Here is an 11,005-nt window from a genome sequence, read left to right as displayed (position 1 = left end):
TTGGGTCATATGGTGGTCCCATGCCTAGGCTTTTGAAGAACCTCAGTACTGTTTGCCATAGTAGTTACACTAATTTACAATCTTACCAACAGTGTAAAAGTGTACTTTTGTCTCCACATCCTCTCCAGAATTTATTATTATTTGTATTCTTGATGACTGCCATTCTGACTGATGTGAGATGAAATCTCAGTGTAGTTTTGATTTGTATTTTCCTAATTACTAATGATGTTGAACATTTTTTTTCATTTATTTGTTGGCCATTGGTGTTTATTCTTTTGAGAAGTGTATGTTTAAATCATTTGTCCATTTACTAATTGGGTTATTTAATTTTGGGGGTATAAAGTTTTTTGAGTTCTTTATATATTCTGATATTAATCCTCTGTCATAAGTGTAGCTAGCAGATTTTTCTCCCATTCTGTAGATTCTCTATTCACATTCCTAATTGTTTCCTTTGCTGTGAGGAAGTTTTTTAATTTAATTTGATGCCATCCTATTATTAATCTTGGCATTATTTCCTGAGCTTTAGGGGTCCTATTGAAAAAGTCATTACCTATACCTATACTCTGGAGGGTTGACCCTACATTATCTTCTAGGAGTTGGATAGTTTTCTGGTCTGATTTCTAGGACTTTATAATCCATTTTGAGTTAACCAATTGTCCCAGCACCATTTGGTAAAAAGGCCGTCTTTTCTCCAATGTATGTTTTTGGCATCTTTGTCAAGAATGAGACAACTGTAAATTTGTAGGTTTGTCTCTGTGTCTTCTATTCTGTACCATTGGTCTATGTATCTGTTTTTTATGTCAGTATCATGCAGTTTTTGTTACTATAGCTCTGTAGAATAATTTGAAGCCAGGTATTTTGATGCCTCCAGCATTCTTTTTTTTTGGCTTGAAGTTGCTTTGGCTATTCTGGTTTTTTTTTTATTCATTTTCACATGGTGCTGAGGATCAAACACGGGGCCTCACACATGCTACACACGTGCTCTACTGCTGAGCCACAACCCCTGACCCCCTAGGTATGTTTTTGAGGGTGTTGTGAGTGAAATTATTTTCCTGATTTCTTTCTCAGCAGATCATTGTTGGTATATAGAAAAGCTATTGGTTTTGTATGTTGATTTTGTAACCTGCTACTTTGCCAACTTTATTTATTAGCTCTAGTAGTCTTTGGAGTTTTATGGATCTTCTAGGTATAAGATTATATCATCTGTAAACAGTGATAATTTGAATTTTTCCTTTTCTATTTTTATCCTTTTTATTACCTTCTCTTTCCTAATTGCTCTGGCTAGAATTTCTAGCATTGTATTAAATAAGAATGATAAGAATGTATTAAATGTATTTAATACAATGATAGCATTGTATTAAATAGGAATATCTCTGTCTTGTCCCGGGTTTTAAAGGAAATGCTTTTAGTTTTTCTTCATTTACTATGAGGTTGACCTTGGGTTTTTCATGTATAGCCTTTATGATGTTGGAAGGTTCCTTCTATCAGAGTGTCTTCAGGGTTTTTATCATGAATGAGTGCTGAATTTTGTTGAAGGCCTTCTTTACATCTAATAATGACTAAGTAATTTTTTACCTTAATTATATTTATGTGATGAATTGCATTTATTGATTTGCATATATTAAGCCATCCTTGCATCTCTATAATAAAACCAAGTTGGTCATGGAGTACATTCTTCTTAATATGTTGTTGAGCATGCTTTGCTGATATTTTATTAAGTATCTTTGCATCTAAATGCATTGGGTATATTGCTCTGTAGTTTCTTTCCTTGGTATGTTCTTATCTAATTCTGGTATGAGTGTGATACTGGCTTCATAGAATGAATTTGAAGGTGTTCCATCCCTTTCTATTTCATGGAATAATTTGAGGAGTGTTGCCTTCTTTAAAGGTTTGGAAAATTCAACTGAGAATCCATCTGGTCCTGGGCTTTCCTTTGTTGGAAGGCTTTTAATTACTTCTTCTATGTCATTATTAGTTATTGGTCTGTTTAGGTTTTCTGTGTCCTCTGATTCAGTTTTGTCAGTTTGTATTGTATACAAGTAGAAATGTTTCAATTTCTTCAATTTCTTTGAAGTTTTCCAATTTATTGGAGTATATATTTTCAAAATAGTCTATAATGACCCACTGGATTTCTGTGATATCTGTGATTATTTCTCCTTTTTCATCTCTAATTTTATTAATTTGGATTTTCTTTTTCTTTTGATTAGTTTGAGCCTTGAGATGCATCATTAGGTTGTTTATTTGGGATCTTCCTGATTTTCTTATAGGCACTCAGAGTTAAAAACTTTTCTCTTAGAACTGCCTTCATAATGTCTCAAAAGTTCTGCTGTGTTATATCACCATTCTCATTTAAGTCAGAATTTTTAAATTTCTTCCTTGATTTTGTCAATCACTCTTTCATCATTCAAAAATGTATTATTGTTCAATCTCCATGTGTTTCTATAGATTCTGTAGGGTTTTGTTGTGTTGATTTCTACTTTTATTCCATTATGATCTGATCAGATGCAAGAAATTATATCAACATTTTTTTCATATTTTCTAAAAGTTGCTTTGTAGGCCACAAAAAAAATGTGATCTACTTTGGAGAAGGTTCCATGAGCCACTGAGAAGACAGTGTATTCAGCTGTTGTTGGACAAAATATCCTATAGATGGCTGTTAAATCCATTTTATTTATAATATTTTTCAGGTCCAAAGAGTCTTTTTGTTGTTGGTGGTGGTGCACCAGGGATTGAACCCATGGGTACTTAACCACTGAGCCACATCCCAGCCCTTTTTGTATTTTATTTAGAGACAGGATCTCACTGAGTCATTTAGGGCCTCACTAAGTTGCTGAGGTCGGCTTTGAACTCGCAATCCTCCTGCCTCAGCCTCCCAAGCCACTGGGATTACAAGCATGCACCACTGCACCCAGCTTCCAAGAGTCTTAACCATGTCTGGATAATCTATCCAATGGTGAGAGAGGTTGAAATCACCCATCATTATTGTAGTGAGGTCTATCTGAGGCTTCAATTTGAGCAGTGTCTCTTTTATATCATTACTTGAACCCATGTTTAAGACATAAATATTGATGCTGTATCTTCTTGTTGGATTGTTTCACTTATCAGTATGAAATTACCTTCTTTGTCTCTTTTGATTTAATTTTGATTTCAAGTTTGCTTTGTCTTACATAAGAACAGCTACTCCTACTTGTTTGGGGACGCCATTTTCATAGTATATCAATTACTATCCTTTCACTTTCAGCCAGTGGCTGTCTTTATGTGGAAAATGCATCTCCTGAAAACATAATAAAATAGTTGAGTCTTAGTCTTTTTTAGTTAATCTTTTTTGATTGTTTGTTTGTTTCATTGTTTAGGTAATCGGAATTAAATCCTAGTATGTGCTTAACCACTGAGCCACATCCCCAGCCCCCTTTTTGTATTTTATTTTGAGACAGGGTCTCACTAGGTTGCTTAGGGCCTTGCTAAGTTGCTGAGGATGGCTTTGAACTCATGATCTTCCTGCCTCAGCCTCTAGAGCCACTGGGATTACAGGTATGGGCCTCTGTGCTCTACCCAAATATCTTTTCATTTCTTAATTAACTCTTTACTGACAACAAGAGCATGAGTGGGGGTTGTTAATCCCTTTCTCTTTTTGTGTTGCTCTCAGAGCTGCCATTTGGAATGGCTTAATATTGAAGCTGATTGAAATAAGTTTCAGCTTCCTTTCTTACCAGTATGAGGTAATATGGAATGGGAAGTACTATCACTTGAAGTTTAGTCTGCATGAACCAGATGGATGGACTTCCAGTGTGGGGTTGCTTAACAGTTATGTGGAGGGAGTTCTGGTGGGTGGGACTTAGGACTTATCAGTCCACAGGGGTTTTGGGTAGTATCTGCTCTGGAGAGATTAGATCAACATATTTCTAAGACCTGGCAATTTCAGATATCTGCCAGGAGTCTGGCTCTCAGAAATCTCACAAAAATTCTATTCATGGGGCAAGAGAGCCAATCCTCCAAACACTCTGCTGCCTAAGAATACAGTCTTCCCAGGCTTAATCTCTGAATGTATTCACACCCATCTGTTCAGATTTCTAACCCATTTTAGTTGGTCACATGAGCCACCAGAGTCCAAGGAGAAGCAAGTTGGGCTCACGTTTGCTTTAGTCCCCCTGGATAAATTCTTCTCTGTGCCTGTTTCATTCATGTTCTGCTATGTTCCCCATAGGCCACATGGTAAGCACTTATTGGTAGAGTATGGCAGTGTTTGCTCTGATCTCCTGATTCCCACAGAAGCAGCTGTGGCCACCTTAAAACAGCTCCTGCTTCAGCTCTCTGCAGCCAGTTGTGAAACAGAGCAAATGTACCCAAATGAGTCTCTAAGATACTCTGAATCTCCAATATTGAATTTTAGTGAAATCCCTCTTTCACCCAGGTCTCTGAGAAGCAGTACTCCTAAGGCTTGAATCTCAAGCCACAGGCAACTAGGAATGCAACCTTCCTCTAATCTGCCATCTTGAATCCTCTCATAACCTGCTGTTTTTCAATTGGATATATACCACGAACCTCTCTCTGTCATTATGCAATCTTCTGCATCACTGTTTTGTATACCATACTGTAGAGGTACAAAAAAATTTCAGCCTTGTGATTGGGCATTAATGCCAAATTTCCAACTTGGCATTACTATAAATAATATTTCAATGACAATTCTGAGGAACAAATAATTCCTGATTTCCACACTCTTTGTGTTAATTTCTAAGCAAACTCACTGGTAGTCATCAAAGGATAAGAATATTTGGAGGACACATCTTGCCAAACTGTCCTCAATAAGGATTTGCAGATATCAGACCCTCAGATACACCCACACTCTGATTTTATTGTTAGAAATATCTGGCCTGGGGTTGAAGTTGTAGCTCAATGGTAGAGTGCTTGCCTTGCAGGTGTGAGGCCCTGGGTTTGATCCTCAGCACCACATAAAAATAAATAAAGATGTTTTGTCCATCTACAACTAAAACAATATTAAAAGAGAAATCAACTGGCCTGACTGGTGGGGTTGAGGTCACTGAGAGAAAGGAACTGGATTCTGGGCATATGGGAATAGTGATGGCAACTTCCAAATGAGTGAAGGGGCTGATGGAATGCAGGTTCTCCCTCCTCTCCCTGGGGTCAGTGCCCTGTGACATGGCTCTGAAAGAAGAACCTACCATAGTTTCTAGAAGAAGGAGAACAAACATTCAGACAGTTACATTATATTTCACCTTAGTGAGCAGTGAGGCAAAAAAGAAAATCATTTCTTCTTCCTTGTATTGCCTGTTCACATTTTTAACTCGGGTGTTGTTGTTTTTATTAATTTGGGTTAGATATCAAACTTTGTGTTTTTGTGGCATAAATATTTTTTGCAAGTTATCTATTTATCTTTTAGATTTTTTAAATGGTGGTTTTTAAATTGCAGACATTTTAAATTTGCATGTAGTCAGACGCTCAAATCTACCCCTCTTTTCCTTTGTGGTTTCTGCTTTCTATGTTGTACAGGAAAAGCCCTTACCATCCTCACATGGCATAACATTCAACTCTATTTTCTTCTAGTTTGTTTTATTTTCCAAATATTTAAAATGTAGTTTATTTTGCACCAAATCTTGACCTTGCATGAATGGGGAACCTATGCACAGGTGTTTCTTTAGGAACCTGGAGGTGCTGACCGCTTGACCAGTACTAACTCCCAGCCTAGTGGACTAAGAACAATTTCAAAATGCTTTGTCTTTCCATGGTTCAGAGAAGCATCAGAAGCCCTTCAGTTGTTAATTGGCCTTTTAAAAGGAAAAGGATCTTATTAATTGTGACTCTCTCTCAGAGAATTTTCATTAAAAGAAACATTCCCAAATAAGTGGGCTAATTCCTGTCTGACAGTTGGGCAAAGGCATTTCCATGAAACAATTGCATTCCATGTGGGCAAGATTTTTTGTTTGTTCACTGTTATATTCCCAGAACCTAGAACAGTGCCTAGTACTGTGGGGACGCAACATTTACTGTTAATATCACATGTCTATTTTAAAAATGTAATTAAGTAATAGTATGGGAGAAATACTTAATTGTCAAGTTTTTAAAAAGCATATGGTACTGAATAAACAATATTTGTGTTAACTTTTTGTCACTATGACAAAATACCTGAAAAAATCAACTTAAAGGAGGAAAGATTTATTTTGGCTTGCAGTTTGAGAGGTTTTTAGCCCATAGTCTAGTTCCCAAGGATCTACTCCCTTTAACTAGGCCCACCTCCTACAGTTTCTACTACCTTCTAAATCCATATAAATTATGAATATATTAATAGATTGATGAGGTTAGATATAGTCACTTGCCCAAAGCAAGTAAATACTGCTCTGCATATTGCTACCTCTGAATATTGCTGCATTGGGGACCAAGCTGTCAACACATGAACTGTCTTTGGGGGAGAGTCCAGATCTCAACCATAACAGTATCTACCATTCATTCATTCATTTAATAAACACTTATTAAATTGTGCAATACAAGGATAGAAAACAATGTTTATGCATTAAATGTGTTAGCATATTGTCTTGTTCTGCTAGAAATTTAATAATAAAATACCACAGACTGGGTGGCTTAAACAAAAAAATTTTATTTACACACATATCTGGAGGGTGGAAATCCAAAATCAGTGTGATGTCAGAGTTGGTTTCTTTTGAGACCTTTCTCCTGGGCTTGCAGATGACTTCTTTCCCTTGGTGTCCTCACGTGACCTTTATTCCTGGTGTCTCTTCTTATCAGGACAATAGTCCTTTTTTTTTTTTTTAAAGAGAGAGAGAGACAGAGAGAATTTTAATATTTGTTTTTTAGTTATCAGCGGACACAGTATCTTTGTTTGTATGTGGTGCTGAGGATCCAACCTGGGCCACACGCTTGCCAGGTGATCGAGCTACCGATTGAGCCACATCCCCAGCCCACAATAGTTCTTTTGTATTAGTGTTCCACCTTTATGAACTCAGTTAACCTTAATTGTGTCCTTAAAGTCTCTATTTCTAAATACAGTCACATTGAGGGTTAGGGCTTCAACATCTGAATTGAGAGGAACACAAGCCAGTCCATAACATGTAAAGTGTCTAGAAATAATGCCTGGCATATACTAAACACTATATAAATGTGAGATGCTATTGTTATCAGAAAATATGCAAAATTGTATTGGTTATTATCTTTGGGGGATAGAATACAAGTGATTTCAATTCATATTTTTTCTATATTTTCCAAATTGAAAAATGTTATTAATCTTTGGTTGGGGTCCATGCATTGAGTGTTTACCAGTCTCCAACCATTTCATCTTGTCTTCAAAGCCTTTGCTCTAGACAGGGCAGCTATCTTGAGTAGATTCTTTGCTGAATTTCAAGATTTGGGATCAGTTCTCTAGATTTGTGGTTGTCAAAATAAAGGAGAGCAAAGATCTGGTTTCACCAGCCAGAGCCTCCAATTACTAGTGTATGCAGTTATGGGGACAGGAGATGTGTTGTGCTGTGTCCCTAACCCTATAGCCACAAACTCTAGAGGGCTTAGCAGTGAGACAGTGAGGATGTCAATCTGAGTTCTGGACCCTAAAAAACAAAATCCTATTAAATGACTGTTTTAAGCAGAAAAGGAGCATGCTAAATAAAGAGCGCTAGGTGGTTCACAGCATTTTGGGAAGGCTCAAGAAACAGCCTCAAGCCAGGTGTGATGGCTCATGCCTGTAATCCCCGCAACAAGAGAGGCTGAGGCAAGAGGATTACAAATTCAAAGCCCACCTTAGCAACTTGATGAGGTCCTAAGAAACTTAGTAAGACCCTATCTCAAAATAACAAAATAAAAAAGGGCTGGAGATGTGGCTCAGTGGTAAAGTGCCCCTGGGTTCAATAATCCCTGGTACTGAAAGAAAGAAAGAAAGAAAGAGCCTCAAATTTCATCTTTCAGTAATAATTCCCAGAATCATCTGTCAACCATTGCTTCTGCTACCATCCTTGTGCTAATAAGATGGCTGCCCTTATTTCTATATTGAATATAGAATATAGCACTATATTGCTATATATAGCACTATATTACAAGCTTTGGGATCAAAGACTCATGGAGGCATCTCACACTGAAAAATTCTAAGATCCTTAGGAAGGGCCAGCCTAAGAGAGGCTGAAAAAGAGAATTTTCTGAGCTTCATTGGAAAGATATAATTACAATGTGAGACACTAACAAAATATAAGTGTTCAAAAAGGCCTGGGAGATACAAATAACTGAGCCCCCCGACAATGTCAGAGAAGAAAAATATTTCAGATGTCGTAGGAGCAGGAAAACCTGAACCCATAATGGCTGAGCTCATCTTACGCTGTTTCTTAGAGCCACTAACAGACAGAATGCAGTGGACACTGTGTCTTTCAGGCCTAGAGGGTGACCATTCAACTGTGATGATAAAAAAGGCAGCAGAGTCTTGCCTAATGGGTTTTGAAGTCTCTGGATCAGCACTTCCTTGTACCAATGAACACAGAAAGGGGCAGAAGCTTACCCAGGGCTGCATGGCATGACAGAAACAGACACAGGTCTAGAAATGGTATACTCTGCCCCACTTTGAAGCCTGGCAAACTCTCACACAAATATTTATGGTTCAAGTTGAATATTTCCTCCACTAGGAGACCTTGCCCTGGTTAGAATAGGATCAGTCCTCTGTCACCAAGCTCACCATGCTAGACTACGGCTATTGTTGTTTCTGATTTGTCTTACCTGCCTCCAAGTTCCAGCAGGAGGCCAGACAAAGGGTACCTAGAGGTGGACATAAGCTAAAAGAGTGAATGGATAGGAGGAGGCCAGAACTGCTCTGTGGCCTGAGCAGATGTTCTGCCCTGCCAAAAGGGATAGTGGTCTCTGTACTCACTGGGCCAGACCCTGAGCTAGGGTTGAAAACAATTGCTAGCCCTCAAAGATGCTAGTGTGGGTGGAAATAAGTGTGAACAGAGTTGCCCACCATTGTTGCTGACCAAGAGGAATGTCTAAGAGGCCGCCTGCTCCCTCCACCCTACAGCATGACTCTGGGTTCCTTCCTGCTGGGTTCCATGACTGTGGCACTCAAGAAGTCTAGAAGCCTCAGAGTCACAGCTGCCCATAGATGGTCCATGAATGGAGAACCCACAAAGAAGGAAGGAGACCTTGGGAACCCAGGACAGAAAAGAATGAATCTCCTTACCCACTGGAGAGGAGAGAGACCTGGCCATGATCCCACAGCCAGGCACAGGACCTTCCTGTTTCCATCCCTCAGGAGAAGCCAAGTCATACTCAGGAAAACAGAAAAATACTCAGTTAAGCTGTAATCAGTCACAGCTCCTACATAGGTTTTTGAATCAAAAAATTCGCAAGGAGCAGAGACATCTGTAGGAAAAGTAACCGGATGCGACATTCTGCAGGAGGCCAGGCTAAATGTGTCCCATGACATCACTCTGGAGAGGAGGCTGCCAGGAGCCACCCAGGGGCTTGGAGCACTCCTGCAGTTCTCAGTGCCTGTGACTTCTGCCTGATCCTGGGCCCCTTACTCTGTGAAGAAACACTTTATTGGTTCCCTGGCCTAAGGAGAAATTGTCTGCCAAAATCCCTAGGCTAATCTGATTTGGGGAGATACATTCTTTCTGCCCAGTCTTCTGGTTTCTCCTGAGTGTCCTGATAACCTCTGGGTCTTCAGTTAGTCTGCTGCCAGTGGGAGTGTGGTGTTGGGGGAGGGATTCTGACAACTGTGTCACCTGCTGGGAGGGATCCTGTCACACAGCCTCTGACACCTCTTGGAGGAACCCTGCCAAGTTTGAGATTTCAGCAAAGTCCTTGCCAGGCTGCGCCTGAGTTCAAGCAAGAGCAGCTCTCCCAGGATCCAGAGCCTGTGAAAAGATTCTATTTTAAAGACTGAAAGTGACACATCTGCAGACTTGTGCCTTTATAAATTGCACACGGACAGACCTGGGTGCACACATGCCAGATACTCATGCTATGGATATAGGTCCCCACACCTACCTGCTAAGTTGTGGGCTTACATGCACACAAGGCAAGTGGTCTCATCTGTCCACCATCAGCTTTCTGATATCTGTTCTCTAGTTTCCTACCCTTTTCTTCCTGGGTTCTTAACTGGTTCCAGGGTTGATAGGGCTGCCTGTGGAGAGGGCAGGGCTGCCTGAGCGCTGTCCTCGGTGCTGGAAGCTTAGTAGACTTAGCATGTTTGAGAAGCAAGACCTTTGGGAGGAGGTGATCCTGAAATTGAGGTGTAAATGTCTGAGGCCCTATCAGGATGCTTGCTCTTATTTCAAAAAAACTATGCAACTGGGCTTCCTCCTTTTAGTCTCAGGCACTGAAATGATGTCCAAACCTCAGTCAGCTGTGGGACCATTTGAGACTGAGTGGCTGTATGGCCTTTCATAGTAGTTAATGAAGGGCTTGAGACCTCATGTGCTCCACACTGTTGTGTATGAAGACCATGAAAGTCTCTGAACTCATGCGACATCCGTGATTCCATGTGGCTGCCTGTGACTTCATGTGGCATGCTTATAACTGGGGACCACATTTGGCAGCCCAGGACCACATGAAGCTTCTGCGACCTTGTGCAGCCCCAGACCTGACCTGATGCATCCCCAAAAGATCTGGGCACTACTTTGCAGAACCTAGGTAGACCCTTATGGCTCCCTCACTGGATCGCAGATGTGGCACCCACAGGCTGCCAGTTCTTCAAACTAGGTCCGACGGCGGGTGGGCGCTCAGTGGGCACTCAGCCCATCAGCTTTTGCAACTCCTCAGACAAGTGACTGCGACTCGCTCCCACCTGAGCCTGCCTAGCAATAAAACCCAGACCGCCGGGTCGCGCGGAGGTAAGGGTTGCGCGTTGGTGGGGTGGGTGACGACTGCTCGTCGCCCGTGCGCCCCACTCCAGCCCGTTTCCCCAGAACGTTGGGGGGGGGGCGGAGGCCGAGAGGGTTGTTGCTCGCTGCGACCCCTCCCCGCCGGCTCGGCGTCGCGGCGGCGCGCGGCGGCG

At 40.7% G+C, this 11,005-nt stretch overlaps 1 long non-coding RNA gene across 1 annotated transcript; it reads right to left on the bottom strand.

Moving 5' to 3' along the window:
- Positions 1-6,590: 6,590 nt before the first annotated feature.
- Positions 6,591-9,890, bottom strand: LOC125610680. Its single transcript, XR_007340676.1, has 2 exons — positions 9,185-9,890; positions 6,591-6,769 (listed from the first exon to the last, which is right to left on the bottom strand). It is a non-coding gene; the product is annotated as an uncharacterized LOC125610680 (long non-coding RNA).
- Between the last annotated feature and the right edge of the window lie 1,115 nt (positions 9,891-11,005).

The sequence above is a fragment of the Marmota marmota genome, unplaced genomic scaffold, assembly GCF_001458135.2.
Source record: "Marmota marmota marmota unplaced genomic scaffold, marMar, whole genome shotgun sequence".
NCBI classification, from domain to species: domain Eukaryota; kingdom Metazoa; phylum Chordata; class Mammalia; order Rodentia; family Sciuridae; genus Marmota; species Marmota marmota.
This window is presented reverse-complemented; position numbering and strand designations above follow the sequence as displayed.